The following is a 25642-nucleotide window of genomic DNA, read 5'->3' as shown; positions in this document are numbered from 1 at the left end:
GGTATTCCAGTTGGCACGGGAGTAGTCCATGAAAGCTTTTGGACAGAGATTGGTATGGGTTGCATGGTGTGAAGTAATGTGTAAGAGATGGTGAAGAGATCAATTGAGTGATCACTTCCGGTTGATTCGAGAACTTCAGCAGCTAGACATCTGAGGAGGTTGGGTAAGGCTAGTACGATATTGGAGTGGTTTTGCTTTGTGTAGATTTGCAGTACGATAGGGACAATGTCTCCTTGGAGCAATACTGTAAACTAATGACACCACCAGAATGCTGCAAGAGGTATAAGATGGATGTTGAGGTCAATGGTGGTAATGAAGGTGGAAAATGAACAGTCGATGTCGCTGAATATGTAATAGTGGAAGGGATTAGTAGGTCATATGTTGATAGTAACATGGGTAACAGTGAATGATCAGAAGAGGAGGCTATGGACAAGGTGTTAGGCAGGATCATTAAGTAGAGATTGTGACCAAACAGGAATTTTCTTGTGTGGTGGCCGATTGCAACTCCACCTCTTGCTAGGGCAATGGGATTATCTGTATGGTGGAGGAAAGGGGGCGAGGTTGAGATGGAGTGAGGGACAGGGTATGCATTAAAAGGGGTTATTGGCGATTAGGCAGCAGACGTGTTTCAAGATGCTGTATTGCTGTGGGGATGACAGCCTACGGAGAGAGTTGCGTGCGTGAGGCGATGGAGAAATTTAAATGAGTGTGTTGAGATGGGTGAAAATGAAGTGGAATTTGTTTCGAAAGTAGGTGACTTGGGTTTTTTAGATGGAGATGCAGTGTCTAAGGAAGTAAGGGAGGCACGAGGGCCAAATGTAATACGTGGGGTTCTTAGGAAGAGGTTAGAATCTTCGCAAGATATGATTTCGGTGATGGGAATGCGATAGACATGCTTCCTGATTTCGATGGTGGGGTGTTTCGCATTTAGGAATTTGTGGTAGGAGTGGGATAGAACGAAGGGATGAACAGTCAGAGGAAGAAGGTGCAAAGCAGGGAGCAGTGTCCATGTATTCAGTAGGATCGGGATTTGTTTGGGGTATTTCGTTTAGGTGCTGACAGTGGGGTCTGGATTAGGGCGCTCTGGAGGTTTCTTCTTTTTTGAGGGGGGAGGGGGCAGGGGAGGAGACAGTGGAATGTAGCGGCGGTTGGGCAATTGAAGAAGGTGGGATATGGTATGTGCAGGTACTTCCAGTTGGCTTTAGTTGGTTCAGTTATGTTTTCATTGCAATGTGGTTTCAGGCATTGACACTATAGCTCGGCAAGTTATTTTAACTGGAGTGGCAATGGGCAATGGAAATGGTCAATGTGGGGAAAAGTTGGCAGTGTGGGGGATGGGCAAAGGGTTAAGTCGCGCGGCGGCTTGTGTGAAGTGGTGATGACATCAGATGAGGATCGCGGCGGCGGCGACGAAAATAGAGGCGGCGAGTAGAAGGCGACGGTGGCAGTGGCAGAGACGACGACGGGGCGGTGGCAGCAGGGAGACGGCTGTAACGGCGACGGGGCAATGACGATGATACATACGAAATGATGATAAACACACTCGCATACACGACGACACAAGCAACTACACAGACGAACAGATACTGACGCGGAGCGTAGGGGACTGCTGCTGCCAGTCTGTGCGATAAGGATAGCAGCAAAAAGTGAACTAGACTGTACCCGGGATGGTCGGTGCGGGGAAGGCCTTGCGTGAAACAGGCGAGGCTCCCACTTATAAGCCCAAACGACGCATCAGATTAACCGGATACGTCATTCTGACTTCTAAATGGCGCATAGATTACTTCCATACTCGCATCGGGAGATGCACTACGAGATTTCTTCCTCTGTATTCTTTCTTTATCAGGGGCACGCATCCATGCATTCCTATGTGCATAGCCGGTGTACCTCTAATAGTTCTTATCACATAGTCAAATTTCCGTAACTTCTCAAATTATAGAGTCCCAATAGTTCGAAGTATGGGCAAGACTTCTTGTATGTTTAAACATAGCCTTGTGTTTCTTTAATAGGCTGTGCTCAGCCACCGCTGATATTTTAAAATTTCTGTACTTCACGTGATGCTGATATTCAATGCAATGATCCGCAATAGTGTGCATGGGTTTCCGCACGCAGCAACACTCCCAAGGAATACTATACGCCCGCATCTCGTGGTCGTGCGGTAGCGTTCTCGCTTCCCACGCCCGGGTTCCCGGGTTCGATTCCCGGCGGAGTTAGGGATTTTCTCTGCCTCGTGATGGCTGGGTGTTGCGTGTTGTCCTTAGGTTAGTTAGGTTTAAGTAGTTCTAATTTCTAGGGGACTGATGACCATAGATGTTAAGTCCCATAGTGCTCAGAGCCATTTGAACCATTTTTGAATATTATAAACAGGTTGCAACATTCCCTTAATTTTCCTGAATGAGCCAACACCGGTCTGATTCTTTGCCTATTTAGGACTGCATCTCTCTTCTCTTATTCGGTGTTTCATCGTAGAATGGAAGCCGCGCCCGTGTGTCGTCCAACCAGGAAAATTAAAGAAATGTTGCGACCCGTTAAAGATTATCTCGGACTGAGCGCACCAAGATTTGATAATACTCCTTGCTAGTGCTATATCAGTAACGTAGGGCAGCGTGTAGGAGCTGTTACATGCCTCTGTGTTGAACGTCAGCGCCACGTGAAGTACAGGAATTCTGAAACATCAGTGGTGGCTGAGCATAGCCTGGCAAACAAACACAAGATTGTGCTTGAACATATGAAAATCGTGGCCCACACTTCGAACTATTGGGACCCTGGGATTAGAGAAACAGTGGGAATTAGAGAACATGATGAAAACTTCAGTAGAGAGACACAAATGCCATGAAGACGGGAAGCAACAAACTTAATCTGTCAAGCTTCCATGTCAAAATTATTAGCATTTCAGTTCAACCAGCGGCTTTACCATTCAGTAATAACATCTTAATGTTGTTTGTTTAAGCACATGGAGTAAGAAGAAGAAACATCCACTAGCATATGTCGTAATTCGTCAGTGGCTGGATTGTGGGCTATAGAGGCTTCTATTCATCATTCGTGGTACTGCTGCAGTATGGTCGGGATCCGATAACTGCCATGTGAATATGGAATCGAGTTTAGAATGTCCGTACTGAAGGCCGTGCTGAACTCCAACTGCCCAACGCGACTAGTGCACGAGAGGATAGACATATTGTACGCTGGCCTGGGCAAATTCGTACAACCATCTTAAGTACCGTGAGTTACGAAATTTGATCCGTTGCAGCAAGATAAGTATCCACAAGGGCAGTGCGACGTGGCATGTAGCGATACAAACTGTTTGCACGGCGATAGTTTTTGCGGTTTCCCTTGACGTTACAGCAAAAAGAGGTGTGGCGTTAGTGGTGCGCGCAACACCACCAGTGGACATAGGAGTGTCATGGCTCTGAGCACTATAGAACTTAACTTCTGAGGTAATCAGTCCCCTAGAACTTAGAACTACTTAAAGCTAACTAATTTACGGACATCACACACATCCATGCCCGAAGCAGGATTCGAACCTGCGACCGTAGCAGTCGCGCGGTTCGGGACTGAGCGCCTAGAAACCGCTAGACCACTGCGGCCGGCTAGGAGTTTCACCACGTAGTCTCCTCAGAAGAGACCGGGTTCCACTTTCATCGTCGACATGGACCTGTCCATGTTTGGAGTGACTGAGAGGAACAAACTTATTACATTTGTCATGATAAGAGCACAGCACATGGCGTGATGGTATCTGGTAGTATTACACTGAAGCGCCAGAGAAACTGCTATAGGCATGTTTATTCAAATACAGAGACATGTAAACAGGCATAAAACGGCGAAGCCCATATAAGTCAACAACTGTCTGGCGCAATTGTTAGATCGGTTACTGCTGTTATAATGAAAAGTTATCAAGATTTAAGTGTGTTCGAACATGGTGTTATACTCGGCACACGAGCGATGGGACAAAGCATCTCCGAGGTAGCGATGAAGGGGGGGGGTTCCGTGCGACCAGTTCATAAGTGTACCGTGAATGTCAAAAATCTGGTAAACATCAAATCTCCCACATCGCTGCGGCCGGAAAAAGATCCTGCAAGAACAGGACCAAGAACGACTGAAGAGAATCGTGCGTGACAGAAGTACAACCTTTCCGCAAATTGCTGCAGATTTCATTACTGGGCTATCAGCAAGTGTCAGTGTGCGAACCATTCAACGAAACATCATCGATATGGGTTTTCGGAGCGGAAGGCCCACTCTTGTACCCTCGATGACTGCACGTCAGAAAGCTTTACGCCTCGCCTGGGCCCGTCAACACCGACATTGAACTGTTGATGACTGAAAGCGTGTTGCCTGATCAGACGAGTGTCGTTAAAATTGTATCGAGCGGATGGGCGTGTACGAGTATGGAGACAACCTCATGAGTCCATAGACCGTGCATGTCATCAAGGGACTGTTAAAGCTGGTGGAGGCTCTGTAATGGTGGGCGGCGTATGCAGTTGGAGTGATGTGTAACCCCTGATACGTCTAAATATGATCTAAAAGGTGTCACACGATCCTCGACAAAGATTCTCCATAGCTTCGCTTACATTTTTGCGCGAGTTTCACAGTGTCTCCGAAACCGTCCGATGTCTATTTTATAAGGTCCTTAAATGATGGATGAGAACTTAGGAAAAAGTTGCATTACGCCCTTGAATGCCATTTCCTTAAAAATGCACCGTACATTCCCAGGCTCATTTGAAAAGTTTTCCATTGACTTTCTCTGCTGCTGTTCCACGCTTTCCTTTCTATTCACGTCTCGTCGTAGAGAGAGCTCTATTTGTGTAAAAGATATGACAAACTCCAAGCGTTTACTGCTAATGTAATAACCTTACAGAATCGGATACTTCTTTTGCTTCATGCGAATTATTTTGTATTTATTTTCAATTCGGTGATGTCTGTACACTTACAGGGTTCCACCAGCGTGAATTTTCAGAAGATACTCTATATGAATGCGTCTTGTTAGCACTCGAGTGTGTGGTCGAGATGGATGGATCAGTAGCTATATCCGTCTCTGATTTGGGTGAAAGTGGTTCATATCCCAGGATGGTGCTACAGGCGTTGGTTTTGTACGGTTTTCATAATCACTTGTAGTGAATGCCAAGAAAAATCCTTTGGAATCCACACGGGCGATTTGCTTCTTCGTCCCACACACACACACACACACACACACACACACACACACACACACACACACACACCTGACCTTGCGCGCTGTCCCCAGTGACGACATCGTCAACCGGACGTTAAAGCTTAAATTCCTTTCATCGTTTATATAATAGTTTGGTTCAATATTTGACGCGTTTAGGAAATCTAAGAAGAATGAATCTACCTTTCGCCTAGGTCTCTTTTGTACGACAGGGCTTGTCTTTCACAAACAGCGTTAGATGAGCACACACTGTCACGATAAGAGAACTCATATGTTCTATCATTTTAAAGCTGTTTAGTTAGCGATATTGCTTGTAAATGTGTGCTTTAGTTCTTTTAACTCTATTAAAACACTAACTACTGCGATCTTCGACAGCCATATGAAACTTCTCGCCACGCCCGTTTTTTTGTTTCGCTCACCAGACGACCAGCTAGCCCAGTCTCTTGTTCGTTTCTCCTCAAAACTGAAATATCTTTCCAAGTGACTGATTGATTGATTGACTGACTGACTGATTGACTGACTTACTTCAGTTTCATGCCTAATTGACCAATGTGGCCTCACTCTTATCACGGCCAATCTTCCACGTCTCTATATCTTAATTCTCACCTCCATTCTCAAATTCAATTAATATATTCGTGGTCACCACCTAATGAAAGGTTTTGTCAAAAATACTTTTTTCATAATTTGTGTTACTTACTGACGTGAATAAAAATACAGGAATCAATTTCCTTGCTTCAACAACTCAGATATTGTACTGCTGGATCAGTATTCGTTTCTCGGCACTTCCTGTAACGACAATGGCACTTGAGCAAATATAAAATTAATTCTTGATAAAATCAGAGGCAGTAAATAGACTAATTGGCGACTGTGATACCGATTCCTACACGGGGCACAAGTCGTCGTACTGCTATGCAGTTGCCAACCTAATTCCGTTGCAGCTTTTCCAAACAGTGGTATCTAAGGTGGATACTACCCTGTTGGCAATTACCTCTCTCTCTCTCTCTCTCTCTCTCTCTCTCTCTCTCACACACACACACACACACACACACACACACACACACACACACACACACACACACACACACACACACACACAAATTCATCCCCCCTTCCCTTCAATAAATACAAGATGAGGAAAACTATATCTACGTCCACTCCTTTCGTGCGGAATCCAGACGGTGCGAAACATAGTGGACATGGTGCAGCTTCCTAGAGTTCGTAGTTCAGATATCTTTCCAACTGCAGTAAATTTTTCTGGGCACGTACACCGCCAGATGAAAAATTTTCTAATGCTGCAACTTCTCTGTATACTACAGCTTCATCGGCTAAAAGCCGCACGGAACTTCCAACACTATCTGCTAGGTCATTTATGTATATTGTGAAAAGCAATGGTGGCTCTGAGCACTATGGGACTTAACATCTATGGTCATCAGTCCCCTAGAACTTAGAACTACTTAAACCTAACTACCTAAGGACATCGCACAACAGAAAAGCAATGGTCCCATAACACTCCCCTGTGGCACACCAGAGGTTAGTTTGTCTGTAGACGTCTCTCCATTGAGAACAACATGCTGTGTTCTGTTTGCTAAAAACTCTTCAATCCAGCCACACAGCTGGTCTGATATTCCGTAGGCTCTTACTTTGTTTATCAGGCGACAGTGCGGAACTGTATCGAACGCCTTCCGGAAGTCAAGGAAAATAGCATCTACCTGGGAGCCTGTATCTAATATTTTCTGGGTCTCATAAACAAATAAAGCGAGTTGGGTCTCACACGATCGCTGTTTCCGGAATCCATGTTGATTCCTACAGAGTAGATTCTGGGTTTCCAGAAACGAAATGATACGCGAGCAAAAAACATGTTCTAAAATCCTACAACAGATTGACGTCAGAGATATAGGCCTATAGTTTTGCGCATCTGCTCGACGACCCTTATTGAAGACTGGGACTACCTGTGCTCTTTTCCAATCATTTGGAACCTTCCGTTCCTCTAGAGACTTGCGGTACACGGCTGTTAGAAGGGGGACAAGTTCTTTCGCGTACTCTGTGTAGAATCGAATTGGTATTCCGTCAGGTCCAGTGGACTTTCCTCTGTCGAGTGATTCCAGTTGCTTTTCTATTCCTTGGACACTTATTTCCATGTCAGCCATTTTTTCGTTTGTGCTAGGATTTAGACAGGGAACTGCAGTGAGGTCTTCCTCTGTGAAACAGCTTTGGAAAAAGGTGTTTAGTATTTCAGCGTTACGCGTGTCATCCTCTGTTTCAATGCCATCATCATCCCGGAGTGTCTGGATATGCTGTTTCGAGCCACTTACTGATTTAACGTAAGACCGGAACTTCCTAGGATTTTCTGTCAAGTCGGTACATAGAATTTTCCTTTCGAATTCACTGAATGCTTCACGCATAGCCCTCCTTACGCTAACTTTGACATCGTTTAGCTTCTGTTTGTCTGAGAGGTTTTGGATGCGTTTAAATTTGCAGTGAAGCTCTCTTTGCTTAGGTTAAGTAGTGTGTAAGCTTAGGGACTGATGACCTTAGCAGTTAAGTCCCGTAAGATTTCACACACTTCCCTATGCTCGTGCCGTGTGGGGTAGCCGCGAGGTCTCGGGCACCTTGCACGGTTCACGGTTGGCGCGGCTTTCCCCATTGGATGTGAGAGTCCTCCCTCGGGCGTGTGTGTGTGTGTGTGTGTGTGTGTGTGTGTGTGTGTGTGTGTGTGTTCGTTGTCCTTAGCGTAAGTTAGTTTAAGTTAGATAAAGCAGTGTGTAAGCCTAGGGACCGATGACCTCAACAGCTTGGTCCCATAGGAACTTCCCACAAATTTCCAAATTTTTCCTGTGCTCGCGTAGAGGCAGTGCTCATGCTATTGAGCACATGACTCGTTCGCTTCACCATCTGGAAAGGCTTAAATATCCATCTGTGCACACGCACTGAGGTGGCTAATTTCTTGTCCGGAGAGCTTAGTTTCTTTCCAAAAAGCTCGCTGAACCCCAGATCTGATGCCTTGTCTTTAGCCAATCACGAATCAAAACACATTTGTTCTTTTTCTTTTGTAATGATTTCAAGAAGACGTGAATCAAATTCCACCACTGCTAATTTAACTATCCGATTTTCATTTCTGATATGATTACGGTGCTCCGACACTCACAGAATGTCGAATCTGACATGTATATTTATGTTGCTGAATAGCCATCCATTTAGTTTCGCAACACTTGTGTCAAGAAACGAGTTTCGCTACCTAGTGTCTCGGTGTAAAGCAGGCTTCAGTGATGACGGGCAGTCGCAGCGCGGGCTGCAGGCAGTAGGCAGTAGGCTGGAGCACGCTGTGCGCAGCGTTGGGAAAGACTGCGTGGCGCGACGGCTCGGCCTGTGAGCGGATGGGAGCCGTGCGGATGTGGCTCGTTGCCGCGGCGCTGTGGCCGCCAGGAGCCGCTAAGGTGCGCCCAACTGGGTCAAGATCCCATACCCTAAAGAGGAAATAAATATCCCTAACGCTCTGAATGGAATGTTTCCTGCTGCCTCGGTACGAGCCCCATGCTCTCCACGCCTACGTCATCGAGAGCTGTGTACGATTACACATAAGCATGACCGACAAAATATTAACCCCCCCTTCCCCCTCTAAAATGAAATGTCGTGTGGCTAGGGCCTCCCGTCGGGTAGACCGTTCGCCTGGTGCAGGTCTTTCGAATTGAAGCCACTTAGGCGACCTGCGCGTCGATGGGATCAAACACCCAGTCCCTGAGCGGAGAAAATCTCCGACCCAGCCCGGAATCGAACCCTGGCCCTTAGGATTGACAGTCTGTGACGCTGACCACTCAGCTACCGGGGGCGGACCCCCTCTAAAAGAGCGCAGCCGACTCAGTAAATGGTGCTGCGGTACTCGTAGCTCCAAAATGGTTCAAATGGCTGTGAGCACCATGGGACTTAACTTCTGAGGTAATCAGTCCCCTAGAACTTAGAACTACTTAAACCTAACTAACCTAAGGACATCACACACATCCATGCCCGAGGCAGGATTCGAACCTGCGACCGTAGCAGTCGCGCGGTTCCAGACTGAAGCGCCTAGAACCGCTCGGTCACTCCGGCCGGCGGTACTCGTAATACTAGGCTGTAATGTGAATATCAACCGCTGACATAAGTTGTTTTGACTCTGCTACTCACTCCAACTGCCAGGTGTGTGCGTATGGTGATGGTAAAAACTGCTAATGGGCAGATTAAGAGGTCTGTATCAAAATTGTGTCCCCTACCTAAGGTAGTGGTATATGATACAGAGCCACTGCCAAATTGCCATTTAGTGGAATAACCTCATAATTCATAAGATAAACTTGGGAAGCTGTGGATGTTTCTTGTGGACTAACTGCTGTTAGTATTGATTTCATGTTTTTATGCAGTGTAATATTAATACTTCATTGTTTTGTGTCCTGCATGTTAGCCATCGTGTTTCATATGCAGCATGGCCGTGGTGTTTTAGTGATGTGGAGATCCCAAATGTTAGTGTATTCATGTTTTATGTGCATTGATATTGTACCTAATTCTATTTTGTTGTTTACTTGTTTTGGTTTTGTTGTTTGTTAAAATTTTGGTTATTTGTAAAATGAGTAAACTCATTTTAGAGTGGGATTATGTTTGGACTCTGATACTCACTCCAACTGCCATCTAGCGGCAGCTTCAGTCTGGGCAGGTCAGACTGCCCAGTATAGTCTGCTCCCTGTTGGAAGAATTCGCAACCTACTTGCAGAAGTGGAGCTCCTAGGTCATTTGTGCGCGCAGGTAGGATAGCCATGGTAACGACCGAGCAGGTAGCTGCGAGACCCCGTAGCGGACGGGCGTGTATGTCTTCGAGCTAAGCCAGGAGCCGTAGTTGATGCGCTGCGTGTGCAAGTTGTAACGTTTAATGTAACAAACATTTATACCAGACAACTTGTTACGTCCAGTTATTGTGAGTGGAAACAAGGGGAGGGCAGTGAGTCCTCTCGCACTATACGCTCACACTCCGATGTGCCACCACGGGAGAAAGAGCCCGCGCGCACATAAGTCATGTTCTAAAGTGGAGTGTACGTGCCAGTCGATTGTATGGAATCAGCGTAGTAAGATGGCTCGACGTGGAGACGTGAAAGATTATCATGGAGGAGCTGTCCTGTTTGGACGTGACCGCGACCGCGGACTGAACGAAGCTGCCAGATTTGGTCGTGCGTCAATGTGGACTGTCCAGCGTACCTACAAGGAACGGTGTACCACACGCAGCCATGTAAAGCATAAGAACAGTTGTCGTAGAAAGATCCTAACTGTTGGGGAAAGAATATGACTGTCACGTCTTGTCAGTGATGATAGATATCAGATTTCTCAGGAATTGCTGCTGTCAGTAAATGCAGGCTCCTTTCATGAGTTTCCGAGCGAAAACTGCATAAAAGACAGTTCGAGTCGGGCATTTCGTAAAAGGTCATTGCTTTCAGCGATACATACAGCTGCACGTCTTTAGTGGGGCAAACAACACAGATAGCCGATTGTAGCTGACTGGAGGCGATTAGTGTGGTCCGAGGAGAAGATATTTTGCATCTACTCAAACAATGCAAGACATAGAGAGCACCGACGACCGAAAGAGGCCTTTCGCAATCTGTGGACTCTGTAGTTCTGCCCGAAGTTGACATTATGTTTTGGTGTGTTTTCAAAAGCATGAATTGGACTCAGTTGTTACTTCAGTATCCACAGTGATCAACGGATCGCCTTTCTCGTACATTTTTCTTACTGGTAATCTGCCGACCGCAGTGGCCGAACAGTTCTAGGCACTTCAGTCCGGAACCGCGAGACTGCTACGGTCGCAGGTTCGAATCCTGCCTCGGGCGTGGATGTGTGTAATGTCCTTAGGTCAGTTAGGTTTAAGTAGTTCTAAGTTCTAGGGGACTGATGACCTCAGAAGTTAAGTCACATAGTGCTCAGAGCCATTTTTTTCAACATCCTCGACATCGGTGAATCTGGGGGATCATATTATCATTGGCTGGCTTCAGTAGAATACCTGGACAAACTTGTCTACACTCGCCTTCGCCGAATTGAGGTCATTGTCAACACTAGGAGAGGTGTTAAATAATATTAGCGACAAATGACTTTTTCTTCCCGCGTGCTTGCTTATACTCACCTATGATGATTTTTTTGGACACTGAACAACTTCTCTGCATTACTCGACGCGGAATCTGCAAGCATAGACTGTTTGCAACTGTTTCAAGTTTCCGTTTGCGATATCCAGAACGATGTAAGATAGCGGTGCACAGGTTCATGCCATATATCTTGACTTCATGTAAATCACGGAGTAGGGCACACAAAACACGTGCTTGTGGTGTGCCTGAACAAGTATACGTCTGCGTTAGAGGTTTCCTGGCAAACAGGAATCAGTATGAAACTTCCTGGCATATTAAAACTTTGTGCCGGACCGAGACTCGATGTCGGGACCTTTGCCTGGCGGAAGTAAAGTTGTGAGCGCGGGACGTGCTTGGGTAACTCAGATGTTAGAGCACTTGCCCGCCCAAGGCAAAGGTTCCGAGTTCGAGTCTCGGTCCGGCACACAGTTTTAATCTGCCAGGAAGTTTCATATCAGCGCACACTCCGCTGCACAGTGAAAATCTCATTCTGGAGGAATCAGTATGTCGGTCCTAATCGGAAGATGCCAGAGGCTATAGTAACGTCCGATGTATCCTCAAGGAAGTGTGATAGTCGTTACTCTCTGTGGACCGAAAACGTTTCTGCCTTGGACACGTCCGAAGTTTTGGCCACAAGTACAAGTTGTCATTAGAATGTATCAGTATTTAACATGATGGCCACGAACAATTTTGACTGAGACGTCGACTTGCTTTTCATTACGACGCGGTCGCCAACTCAGAATAACTTCGTGGAAACACACTGACCGCACGTACGATATATACACATTTAATCCGGCTGAGAACGTTTGTAGCTGTCTCGGGTTGTCAGATGGAATTCTATATAAAGAGGTCAAATTGTCAAAATATAGTTAAAACATATAAGAAAACTTCTGTATTAGCAACGATTCTGACAGCTGACTGTCAACATAAATAAAAACACACATCGAAAAAAGTTTTGCATCACCTTTGTTACGAGGTCTACAGAAAATTGGAACAGAGATCAACATAAACATCATTTTAGTCCTTATTGTTGCTCATGAAACCACACATTGCATGTTGTGCAACCATACAGCGAGACCTTCAGAGGTAGTGGTCCAGATTGCTGCACCACCAGTACCTCTAATACCCAGTTGCACGTCCTCTTGCATTGATGCATGCCTGTATTCGAAGTGGCATACTATCCACGAGTTCATCAAGGCACTGTTGGTCCAGATTGTCCCAGTCCTCAACGGCGATACGATTTAGATCCCTCAAAATGGTTGGTAGGTCACGTCGTCCATAAACAGCCCTTTTCAGTCTATTCTAAGCATGTTCGATAGGGTTCGTGTCTGGAGAACATGCTGGCCACTCTAGTCGCATCCCTGATATGCTCAATAGTATTCATGTCTGGCGAATTTGGTGGCCAGTGGAAGTGTTTAAACTTAGGAGAGTGTTCCTGAAGCCACTCTGTAGCAATTCTGGACGTTTGGGGCGTCGCATTGTCCTGCTGGAAGCGGCAAGTCCGTAGGAATGTACAATGGACATCACTGGATGAAGGTGATCAGACAGGATGCTTACGTACCTGTCAAATGTCAGAGTCGTATCTAGACGTACACAGGTCCCGTATCACTCCAGCTGCACACGCCCCACAACATTAGAGAGCATCCACTAGCTTGAACGCTCCCCTGCTGACAAGCAGAGTTCATGGATTCGTGAAGTCCATCCGCTCGATACAACTTGAACGAGACTTGTTCGACCAGGCAACATATTTTCCAGTCATAAATAGTCCATTGTCGGTTTCGACGGGCCCAGGCGAGGCGTAAAGCTTTGTGCCGTGCATTCATCAAGGGTACACGAGTGGGCCTCCAGATCCCAAAGCCCATATTGATAATGTTTTGTTGAATGGTTCGCACGCTGACACTTGTTGATGGCTCAGCATTGAAATCTGCAGCAATTAGCGGAAGGGTTGCACTTCTGCCTCGTTGAAAGATTCTCTTCAGTCGTCATTGGTCCTGTTTTTTCCGGCCGCACTGATGTCGAAGATTCGATGTTTTACCGGATTCCTGATATTCACGGTACATTCGTGAAATAGTCGTACGGGAAAATCCCCACTTGATCGCTACCTCGGTGATGCTGTGTCCCATCGTTCGTGCGCCAGCTATAACACCACGTTCTAACTCACTTGAATCTTGATAACCTGCCATCGTAGCAGCAGTAATTGATCTAACAATTGCACCAGACACTTGTTTGCTTTTATTGGGGCTGCCGACCGCAGCGCCATATTCTGCCTGTTTTCATATCTCTGTATTTGAATACGCGTGCCTATACCAGTTTCTTTGACGCTTCAGTGTATATTCTGCACAAGGCTACGACGAGGGCAAATGCCTTCAGAAAATACTTTGTAACGCTTAATTTCGATATTAACAGATTCCTCCTCTCCTTTAATTACTTTCTTCCTGTTTACAATCTGCAGTTTATATGTTCGCTGCGTCCGCCCCCTGTAGCTGAGTGGCTTAAAAAAAAAAAAAAAATTGTCAGCGCGACAAAATGTCAATCCTAATGGCCCGAGTTCGATTCCTGATTGGGTCGGAGATTTTCTCCGCTCACGGACTGGGTGTTGAGTTGCCCTAGTCATCATCATTTCCTCCCCATCGATGCACAAGTGGCCGAGGTGGCGTCAAATCGAAAGACTTGCACCCAGCGAACGCTGTACCCGACGGGAGGGCTTAGCCACACGACGTTTTATTTATCCTCGCTGCGTCGGCCAACGCCTTTTATTTTCTGGCCCAGATAGCAGAAACCGTTGACTGCCTTTAGTGTCTCACTTCCTAACCTAATTACTTCAGCATCCTCTGATGTAATCCCACCATATTCCATTACTTGTGATTTGAATTTGATGTTCATCGTATTATCGCTTTTCAAGATATTATTCGCTCTGTTAAACTGCGCTTTCAAGTCGTTCATGACAGGTTATCTCAACGTATTTCTTCTTCTCTCTTGACTTTAGTAGTATTTCTAAATTTCTCTTTGATTTCCTTCACTGCTTACTAAATGTACCGATTTAATAACTTGGTGGATAATCTGCAACCCTATCTCGCTCCGTTCTCAATCCCTACTTACCTTTCATTCCTTAGAGTCTTATAACTGCACTCTAGTATCTGTACAAGAATTAAATAACTTTTAACACTCTTAATTTTCTCTCTTACTACCTTCAAAATTTCAAACAGTGCTTTCCATTCAATACTATCAAAAGGTTTCTCTAACTTTATATATGCGGAACTTCCCTCACATTCTGACATTTGCAAGAACACCTTTCATAATAACGTAAGATTAGCAACGAGAGTAATTAGCAAAGTCGCAGCACTTCAGGAGGGGTATGAAGAGGGGGAATGAATGGCGAAGAGGACGAAATTTGGCTTCGGAGGTGGAAGAACTTTGGTTTCTCTATGCGAAGCGTATTGTGAGTACGTAACAACTGTAAGCGCGTGTTTAGAGCGAGTGCCAGATCGCTACAGGTAGCTGTGCAACATGCAAGACTGGACATGTCACGCGTCCCGGAAATAGGGCGACGGTGATGCACGCATACTGTGCTGATGTTCGATAAATTAACGTGTGCGAGAGAAACTGGTGTCCAACCCAGACCGAAAGCAGCCGTTAAAATCTTTGTGGCGGAGGAAATTCTAATCACCAATATACTGTCGACAAGAGGATGAGAGATTACAACGTACGATACTTGACCCCCAAGCTATACACCAACATCCTGGGTAAAATCCTAAGGTTCTGTGAAACTGTAAGGCGTGTAAGGTCGATTGGGACACAATCACAGTCTTTTAGTGACAAGTAATATGGCGTAAATTGACGGAAAGTTCCATGATTAGTTACTGTGCTATCAATACACGAACACTACCACCCTGGTTCACGTATTGGTCTTTGTTTGGCTTGAGTAACCATCTGTAGATAACACACTGACGAGAGAAGTTTCCGCCAAGTGATGCCCGGTTACGTGATGTCGTATCGTACGATTAAAATCTAGATTTTAATTGGATATTTCAGACGTCCACAGACCCTACTCAGCCTCTCACGAAATGAAAAAGAAGAGGTCGTTAGAGACAAAGCACCGAGCAAGGTAGCGCAGTGATTAGCACACTGGACTCGCATTCGGGAGGACGACAGTTCAAACCCGCGTCCAGCCATCCTGATTTAGGTTTTCCGTGATGTCCCTAAATCGCTTCAGGCAAATACCGGGATGGTTCCTTTGAACGGGCACGGCCAGCTTCCTTCCTCATCCTTTCCGAATCTAATGGGACTCATAACCACGCTGTTTCGTCCGCTCCCCCAAACCAACCGACCAACCAAGAGACAGAGCACAATCCCATGTGTCGGTGATAGTGGGAAGAAAATTGGAGACTTAGTTTGCAAAAGAACTCTCACGACATTCGCTTCAAGCCATAGACAGTAGAAAGTTGCCGCTCTGGTCTGGTATTTGAACGCTGTGCTTCCGAAAGTGAGTGCAGTGTTTCGAACCCTATGCCGTATCGCTCGGTAAACATGGAGTGAAGCACATGACGCTGTTGGTGGTCATTCTCCCATCGAGTAACGTTAAGATTATCTCCTTGAAGCTGCTCAATTAGACTAGACTACAGCCTGCCAGCGGATTTTTTTATCTTCATCCCTTCACACGTTGTCATCAACAATACAAATAGCCGGCCGCGGTGGTCTCGCGGTTCTAGGCGCGCAGTCCGGAACCGTGCGACTGCTACGGTCGCAGGTTCGAATCCTGCCGCGGGCATGGATGTGTGTGATGTCCTTAGGTTAGTTAGGTTTAAGTAGTTCTAAGTTCTAGGGGACTAATAACCACAGCAGTTGAGTCCCATAGTGCTCAGAGCCATTTGAACCATTTTTCAACAATACAAATACTACGACGCGTTGCATACACAGTTAAAGAATCGTACATAAAGTAGGTCGTACAAAGGACGCGCTTCGCGAAGGAAACGTGCCAACGTTGGCGAAAGGAGGAAGGGTTGTGGAACGTAGCCAATGGTGTCTTCTAACGGATAACGTAAGACGATTTTGCTTTTTAACAAACGAAGTGAATTCACTGTAAGAAGCAACTTGTTAGCAGTAGCAGCATTAAGTTGTCACTCCAGGAAACACTGCAGCAGTTGACCAAATACTTGAGGGATACAGCCGAATAAATGTGTTTGAAATTGTAGCTAATTTCAACTTTATTCACGTTTATTATATAGGACATTTCTACTACGTATTGTTTGATTAATTTAAGTATTATTCGGCGTGTTCCCTTTACTGCTTTTGTGAGATACGACTGCGATTCTTTATTTATTTATTTATCTTTTACCGTAAAGTTGGGATGGTTTCACGATCCGGAAAGATGCAGCATTATGAAAGAATGTCACAGTGATCTAAGATGTTTCGAACACATCAACGCTCCAAAGCAAATGTTCTTACGACAAGCAGTCTGAGACGGTTTGCTGTTGCGCCGTAGCATGTGGGGAAAGTGTCGTCTTTGTGTAACTGTAAGAGGATACAGAATAACTTGAATAAAATTAGAGTTTTGTGTGATGAATGGCAGCTTGCCTAAATGCATTAAAGTGTAAGCTAATGAATATAAATAGAAAAAAACCTGTAATTTTCGAATGCGGTTAAATGGGATTAAATATCTAGGCGTTACGTTGCAAACAGGCATAAACTGGAACGAGCACGCAATATCGGTTTTAGAGTGGCTGAATGGTCGGCGTTGGTTTCGTAAAAGGGTTCTAGGCAAGTGTAGCTCATCTATAAAGGAGACTACGTACAGAACAAATGTGCAGTTCACTCTTGAGTACTCCTTGAGTGTTCGGAATCGCCTTCAGGTCGAATTAATGGAAGACGTGGAAGCAGTTTAGAGACGTTCTGATAGGTTTGTTATCGATAGAGTCCATCAGTACTCAAGTGTTGCAGAACTGCTTCGTGAACGCAAAAGTGCGTCCCTGGAAGAAAGAAGACGGCGTTTTTGAGAAATGATATTGAGAAAGTTTAGAGAACCGGCATTTGCGACAGACTGCAAAATCATCCCACTGCCACCAACGTTCAGTACATCTCCACTAAGGACAGCAAAGACTAGATCAGAGAAATCTGGTGTCGTACGGAGGCGCATAGGCATTTCTCCCTCGCTCCGTTCACAACTGTAACAGGAAAGAAAACGATTAGCAGTGGCACAACGGACGTTCTGCTACGCGCAATATGTTGGTTTATTGACTATATACATAGATGTCGAAGTTGACTGTTTTTAGATGAACAACGCGCTATCATAAAGGAATACACACCAACAGTGAATGCTGCCACCAAAAGTTCTAGTTTTAGACTTGCAGTGAAATCAAAGAGGCTCGAACTAGTATCTGAAGAGGTCGTTTTTCTAGATTATAACCCAAAATTAACATAGCCATTGTAAAAACTGACTGTTTCCACCGATTTTCATAACGTTGAGAGACACAACGTGGAAACACTGCACCTGATGAAGACTTACACAAGTATTCCACCCATCATGGTGAAAATAAGCTGCGTTTTTTCCTTAATAAAAAAAATTGGCCAGATGTGAGTAGGACTCGCTCTTGAAGGGTTCCGTGCAAACTAAATTATGTATATAGACAGTTCATCCATACAGGAAATCGAGGATCTAGACGAATTTTGCTGACAAAAGAAATGTTTTTGTGTGTTATGATTACAATTTGACAATATCAAGATTTTCCTTTACCTTCACAGTGGAAGCTTACTATTTGCCAAATTTCATGATTCTAGATCAACAGGAAATATCCTATAGGTTTTCATGAGTGACTTTCCGAATCTCAAAATATGTTACATTAAATGGCTGTATTTTTTTATTGCACTGGCTTAGATACTTACATTTATTACACTGTCAATAGACCTTAGTATGAGACAAATTTCAACTTGATATGTCCACCCGTTCCTCAGCAAAAGGGTTTCAAACAGTCGGACAGGCAGACAAGAAATTGACCCTATAAGAGTTCCGTTTCTACCGACTGAGGCACGTACCCATTAAAAAACATGTGTATGTTCGCAAGACACTGTTTATCTATTTTCTACCGATTTGCATTTGAAACTTGAAAACGCTTTAACGAAATTTACGCGCCTCTAATGCCAGTATTAATGTGTAATAAGTATTTATTCTATGTAGCAATGAAGTAAATCTTCTCGATTAGTGTGACATTATTTTGCAATTGAACGTTTTAGAAGAAGATTGCTGACGATTCATTAATTCGTTCTCCCTCTCCCTCTCCCTCTCCCTCTCCCCCCCCCCCCCTGAAGAACAGTAGCTTCTTATACCTCATTAACAACTCTTTCATTCATCCATTCATTTAGTTTCACATCACTTCTTACGCTCATTCAACGCAACTAATTGTGTTACAAGTTATTAATAATAGTGATTGTAGTAAAAGTTAATGTTTTTTCTTCCCACCCTTGCCCTTTTTGTGCCTCCATCTCCCCCCCTCCCCCCCCCCCCCCCCCACACACACACACTAGACGTGTACGGCTGTGTTTATCAAATAGTGGTTAACTGATATCCCGTCAGAGTCTATAAGAAGTTCAAAAAATGGTTCAAATGGCTCTGAGCACTATGGGACTCAACTGCTGTGGTCATTAGTCCCCTAGAACTTAGAACTACTTAAACCTAACTAACCTAAGGACATCACACACATCCATGCCCGAGGCAGGATTCGAACCTGCGACCGTAGCAGTCGCACGGTTATAAGAAGTTTTCTGAACAATTTTACAGTATGAAACTTCCTGAAAATGAAAACTATGTGCCGAGACGAAAGTGAAGCTGTGCGGCCACGTCGTAAGTTGTACCTGGATAGATCAGTAGATAGATCATTTGTCCGCGAAAGGCAAAGGTTCTAAGTTCGTGTCCTGGTCCTGCATACAGCTTTAATCTGCTAGGAAGTTTCAGATCAGCGCACACTCAGCTGCAGAGTGAAAATTCGTTAATGTAATTTTAAAGTACACCTTCCATTTACTTACATTTGTACGTATTTATAACGAAAGGTAAAATTTCTTTAGGCCAACGAAATGTAATCGACCCTAATAATTGCCATGTGGCAAACATGTCTTGCAGTTAACCATTGCTGTCTGGTCAGCTTCACGCGAAGATATGCTCGTACCTGCGTTCCGAGTTGAGAGAAGCCGGTGGTACATACCACATCCCTGGAGTACTGTCGCGCCTGTTTTACGGCTGTGAACACTGCTTTTTATACAGAATAATGCGTGTAAAGTTTACAGTGTCGTCCATTTTCTTCCTCGGCATGCCGCGACACGCGAGCAAACGTTCCGATTGGACGACCGAAGTGTTGGACAAACAAAAATAGATGGTGCTATTGTTGGCCGCCCGTATTACATCCAGCAGGGTCACATCAGTCCGATCGTCGCCCGCGCCTACGCGTGAGATTTTGAGCGAGATAAACTCTTCGCTCTACCATCAGAATTAATTCGTGGAAAACATTCAACTGTACTAATCGCACATTTGTCTCGCATCTCTCCTAAATAGATGCGTTACATTTTTGTAACCAGATTTGGATAGTTCCTGTCTCACATAGAACGTGACATGGACCAACACAGATATCTTCAAACAGGTGGTAACTAGACCTTACTACTTAAGTTTAGATACATGATGCGATCATGTGCTAAGGTGCAGGCTGAACAGTTATAAATGTCCGTAAAAGTTATAAATGTGGTTTTCCATTTCTTCTGACGAATTAGTGTGTTGGAAGAGTAAGATGGCGATGCAACTCCTACTGATACTAACAACGGATTATGTTCAAAATTTAAAACACAAAGAGTATTTACAGTGATAAGGATCAGTACATTTATATACTGAATGATGTTCAGAAAGTCCAACAAAAAAGCTATATTAGTAAAATGGCTCTGAGCACTATGGGACTTAATAGCTATGGTCATCAGTCCCCTAGAACTTAGAACTACTCAAACCTAACTAACCTAAGGACATCACACAACACCCAGTCATCACGAGGCAGAGAAAATCCCTGACCCCGCCGGGAATCGAACCCGGGCCCGGGAAGCGAGAACGCTACCGCACGACCACGAGCTGCGGACAGCTATATTAGTAGGATAATAGTTAGTTCATGTGGTGAAGTAACAGCTAAATTGGAGTTATTAGAGTGGTCGAATAAAAGAGTCCTGTCTGGGTTGTTGTGTTTGAACTCTACAGTGGATGTATAGAATTCAAATCATCCGCTACTGTTACTGCTTTTTTAGGTCCACACAGGTTCGTATCTATAAATCCGTTGCCTCTAGGTTACCTGACTGCAGCAAAATTATTTCCCAATGCCGGACGATAACGGCAGTGCAGCCGCATCGTCGTAGATGTCTATCAGTGAAGTAGCATTTAAATCGTGGGATTTTGAAAATTTCCGAAGGTCGCAAGTGAGTTTCATTCAACAATATTACGACAGGTGAAGATACGCTAGTGGAAACTTGTACTTCTGATGCGTTCCTGGATAGGACTTCAAGATTTCCTACTGCTACAATGTTCGCCATTTACAGGTTAGTTATTGGTAGATGTGATAAGATTTTCAGATATTAACGTATTTTTGTGAATTTATTAGAGCTGTTAGTTCCACATAGGCAGTTTAATAGATATTTTGTTCTGAGAAGCTCTTATTTGTAGGAGGATTAATAAATCTGGTATGATATCTTTATCTCTTACAGGAGAAGTTGGAGGTCACATAATTTCCGGCGAATGTATGTTCGACAGTTAAATTTGCGGATTAGCTGACGTTCGTAGGAATGTGCCCTTTGGTACTGTAGTTATAAAAAAGGTTTCACTAATATAATAATATGAAATGATATTCGTAGTATAGTTTAACGTTATTTGCAGTTGCGGGTTTCTACGCACCAAGTGCCAACAGTTACTGCCCGCGTAGTTGTAAGAGAAATTGAATTGCAACACTGTTACATCAATTCCTAATGTAAACTTGCTCGTCTCATAGTAAGTAGGATTTCCTAAGAAATGACTAGCAATTATCCAGGTGATGCGTTGCCCTCACCACATAACAGAAGTTTTTTCAGTCAAGAGCATGATATTCTTTTATTTACAGAGAAAATATTGTGCCTTATTCGTGTTTCTGATCTAATGCAGATTTGCTTCAGCCTAAAGAGAACATTTAATACTTTTAACAGAATATAAATGTGTTAGCTGCTTCAGTACTGGAACGTACTCGGCAGTTTATAATCTGGTGCACCTAAAATTTGCTGAAATTCTGGAAAATCTTTATACTAGTAATTGCATAATAACTGGTCGTGGGTAAGGACGTAGTTTTTCTCTGAATAAGCTGGCCACTGCTGCCATATTTAAAGAAATTAGTAATCCAGGCAGTAATGGCTGCCAATAATGGAAATTTACGGCTGAAATTAATTCTGCAAATACTCAGAGAGAAGATGTTAATTTTCACATAAATAAAATCGCATATCACTTTAACAAAAGTAAGTTTTACGTTAAGAATAACAAGAACGTAATTTCCAGCAGGACAGAGCTTTTATCAACCGAGAAAAATGAGAGTATCCAGATATAGCAGTCGGTGCAGCGATAAGACATAAAGCAGAATGATCACAAAGAAGGCTATTGTCTCTACATTACAAAATAAAAATGATCTTTAAGTATTCGTTGGTTTGGTCGCATCACAACTTCGACTCGTATATCAATTTGCATAGCTACGATAAAATTCCTATGTCCCGTGTCTCTGTTTTTACCACAGTTCACTTATACTTTGCGCTAAATTTTTCAAGGGGACGTTACAGTACGTCTGAATATGTTGCACTGTTCCTGGAGAAAGAATTATTTACTGTTATAAGAAAAACGTGGGTACTTGTTGATACGGCTGCTCCTACACTGGCGCGTTTCTGCGTATTGCGGTGGGTTGAAAAGAATGCAATAATTTAACTCAAAATCCGAAATGTTCACTATAAAATGCAGAGAGACAGAATACCATCAAAAATACAGCTTACACTAGACCAACTATTGAATTAGAATAAATGCAGGGGTTGGACAAGAATATGCGAACACCGCGAGAAATGCATGCATGAATATAAATGCAGACAATAGACAATCCTGCAGCTTGCAGTGTTATGCTTAGGCACAAAGGTCCCCTGTGCAACCTCTTCAATATGGTACAAGAGTCTATGGTGGTGGGACAGTGTTCTGTGTAGTTGTGAGTGCATTATGTCGCAGATCAGTTAATTCGAACGCAGACAAACTGTTGGTCCTCGTATAGTGGGTGCTTCAGTAACCAAGGTAGCCGAAGAGTTTGGTGTTTCAAAAGGCGCCCTATCGAAGATTTATACAGTATACGGGGAAAACGGAGGAGTATCAGCCGATAAGTCACAATGAGGACGAAAGTGTGTGTTGAGTGATCGTGACTGACGGTCATTGAAGAGGACTGTGACGAAAAATAGGACGACGACAGATGCAAAATCAGTGCCGAACTGAATGTCGCATTCGCGAACGTTGTCACCACCAAAACATGAAGGGAGCTCCACAAGTTAGGAACTGTTGGACGAGCTGGGATTTCAAAACCACTCATCAGTGATGAAAATGCCCCTAACAGGAAAACGCGATCTCGAAACCATAAAACTTAGACTGTGGAGTAATGCAAATGAATCAGTTGGTCGGATGTGACCTGTTTCACACTGTTTCCAACTTCTGGCCGAGTTGACGTCCCAAGAGTGAAACTTAGTAGTGGTTCACGTTCGATGATGATTTGAACAGCCATATCGTGGTATTTCATGGGCTCCATAGTTACCGTGCAAAGTAACTTTGCTGCCAAGAATCATGTGACCACTCTGGCTGATCAGATTCATTCCATGGTATATTGTTTATCCCTCAATGGTGACGCTGTGTTCCAAGACGACAGGACCTCTGTTGGCACAGCTCGAATCGTCGGAAGGTAGTTTTGTGACCGCTAGAAAGAAATATCGCACCTTGCCTGGTCACCACAGTCGCCATTCTCAACATTATTGAGCATTTTCGGTCTTTGGAGAGAAGTGTACGTTATCGCTATCCAACTCTATCATCGTTGCCACTAGTTCGCAGGAAGACTGATGTAAGATTCCGTTGAAAACCATACAGGTCCTGTATTTATCCGTTGATAGACGACTGCCAACGGTTTTCTTACAGCTTACTAGGCATGATAATGTGTTGTGTTTTTGATGTTTGCATATTTTTGTATGTGTTTCCATAACAAAACGCAATTTACCTTTAATTCGATGGTGGATTACTGAGTGTAGCAATAGAGGTAGACGGTGACGACTATTAAAATTTATCGTATGATTTTCTTGAAATTAAGTATGTAGAGCATAAATGAGTTTGCAATACATGTTCATTATACTACCAGTGATTCCACGACTGATGTACGAGGGCGTTCTGGAAAGTAATGACTCAGACTTTACATGTGAAAACTCTTAAAGCTTTTTAAATAAAACAAGCGTTATTAGCGTTCCTTATCTTTATTCTTCACGTTTATGTATTTTCAGCCTTTTACCGCTAGAGGGCTCCGAATTGTAGCATGTAACATGGCGGTGCGTAACGTAACTGCGTCGGTGCGTGAGAAACAGTGTGCTGTAATAGAGTTTCGAATTCAGAGAGTTCGTCCACACGTGGACAACCTTTCCTTCAGGATGACAATGCCAGGTCACACAACAGCGCTGTGACATCTGCAACTGTCACTGTCACTCATCATCCTTCATACAGTCCCGATTTGGCCCCGTATATTTCCAAAACTTAAAGAACACTTTGGAGGATTTCATTTTGATAGTGATAATGCAGCACACCTCTCTCTCTCTCTCTCTCTCTCTCTCTCTCTCTCTCTCTCTCTCTCTCTCTCTCTCCCCCCCTGCGTCTATACTATTTGGTAATTAAAAAACAGTCTTGATCGCAAATTTCTTTTAATCGGAGTTTGCGATCAAGACGGTTTTTTAGTTACAGTAACTCCAATCAAAAGAAAGTTTCGATCTAAGACTGTTTTTTAATTATCTTATTAATATAAGATTGCTGATAATGTTTTCAAAAAAATTTATTTGCTTATAGTTGCTGAAATTTATTTTCCCAAAAAAAAGACTTTTACGCAGGTGTTCTGGGTCTGTGTCTTGATTTTTTTTCCCCAGGATGTTCACTTCTAACACTTTTTTAATGTAGCTGTTATGTCAAATTAGATACGCAGTTAATTTACGTTTTCTTCTCTGTGTTGTCAATTAATGTATTTTTATCTTTAACATATTTTAGTATTTATTCGTTGTGCTTTATTTCAGTCAAAGATAACTTGGCAAATTTTCTCCATATACATTCTAAAAGATCCAAAATGCGTTCAGCTTTGCCGAACTGCTCCAAGGTCTCGCAGTTACACATTTTTTGCCATCAGGAAATGGTTTCAGCAAACATATAGCCAAGGTTTTACTGAGAATCCATATCTGGACACAATAGTAGGAATCTGAGAGAGGGCAAATTCCATTGAGCTGCAGCTGAAATGCGACGTGTTTACTTCTTCCAAGTTCTTCATGAACGTTTGTATGAAACACTTGCGAATGGATGAGAGGCAGGTCTTTTAGCAAATGTCATCACAGCGAAAAAGAAAATTTGTTTTCCTTTCAAAAGTTTGTAAGAATACATTACATGGCGGTATTAGATTCTTTGCAGGGTAGGTTATTTTGTTTCGTTTTTGTGGTTGTTTTTAGAAAGTTCTTGTATGGGTTAAGCGTCATCTTTTAATTTAATAAAACATTCTTGACGGTTTTCAATATTGTACAGCAGAGCTTGGGCAGAACAGTGAATCGCATGCTGTCATCTGTCGTGTACGTTCATGTGTCAAGTATGCAGACGCGATGAATGATGTAGGTAGCATGTCTTGTGATGTACTCAGTTCAGTGATGTTTTAAAATGACTGCCCGCGGAACTGCAGATATACGTAATAGCAATTATGACGAAGATAAGGTAAGGAATACTTTTCTAAGGACACCTGCGATAGTGGACCAGGTGTCTGTGACCTTAATTAGCGTGAATAGTTTAGAAGATGTGCAATATGTGAACACCACATAAATTCGATTAAAGAAGACCATACAGTCTAGGCGAGCGAAGCAGCGGGCGCTATGGTAGTAAGTTTAATATTTGCATAAGCTGTTTTCATTTCAGAAAACCCATCGCTTCTTAAGGAAATAATCATAGTTAAAAATAATTGGCATGAAGAGATGTACGGTTTCGCGGTCATTTAACCAGATGTGGTCTACAATCAATCAGTCTCCGCCATCAAAGCATCTAGATAGTCCGCTGCCTACGTTGCGGTCCTGTAAT

General features: G+C 43.7%; 1 protein-coding gene across 4 annotated transcripts in view; it reads left to right on the top strand.

The window, feature by feature from the left end:
* Positions 1–25642, top strand: part of LOC126297535 (excitatory amino acid transporter 1) — a 661389-nt gene that overhangs the window by 569895 nt on the left and 65852 nt on the right. The window lies entirely within an intron of this gene.

The sequence above is a fragment of the Schistocerca gregaria genome, chromosome X (assembly GCF_023897955.1).
Source record: "Schistocerca gregaria isolate iqSchGreg1 chromosome X, iqSchGreg1.2, whole genome shotgun sequence".
NCBI lineage: Eukaryota > Metazoa > Arthropoda > Insecta > Orthoptera > Acrididae > Schistocerca > Schistocerca gregaria.
The sequence above is the reverse complement of the archived record's forward strand: the minus strand, read 5'-3'. Positions and strand labels throughout refer to the sequence as shown.